Below are 489 nucleotides of genomic sequence, written 5' to 3'. Positions count from 1 at the left end.
AGTCTCAGTGGTTCCACCAGGCTCTATCGGACCAGCAAATCTGGTCCCCACAATTTTTTTTTCTCCAAATGATTTTGAGTTTTGTTTTACGTTGTTCTCCCTCTCTATCAAGGATTTCCTACATAGATCCCATTTCAAGTGGATGACAGTGGTAGCTGGGCACCATCTAGTTCTTCTGGTCTCATAGTTGTATAGGCTGCAGATTGAATGGTATACCAGTTGCTAAGACTAATTGTTTCCATGAATTGTGGTTTTCTTCATTCTTCTTTGCTCTGGATGAGGAGAGACCCATCATTACATCTAGATGGCAGCTTACTAGCTTTTAAGATCCCAGTTGCTACTCGCCAAAGTAAGAGATGGAACAATGTTTTGTATAGTATGTTATGCCAGTTAGGCTTGATGTCTCCTGTGACTATGGTCCCAAGCCTGCAGGTTCAACTACTCGGTCCCTCTGGGTAGCTGGCTGTGACCAAGCAGTGACCACAACCT

The sequence above is a fragment of the Orycteropus afer genome, unplaced genomic scaffold (genome assembly GCF_000298275.1).
Source record: "Orycteropus afer afer isolate SDZICR_OR568_19922 unplaced genomic scaffold, OryAfe1.0 scaffold00139, whole genome shotgun sequence".
In the NCBI taxonomy this organism is placed as follows: domain Eukaryota; kingdom Metazoa; phylum Chordata; class Mammalia; order Tubulidentata; family Orycteropodidae; genus Orycteropus; species Orycteropus afer.
This window is presented reverse-complemented; position numbering follows the sequence as displayed.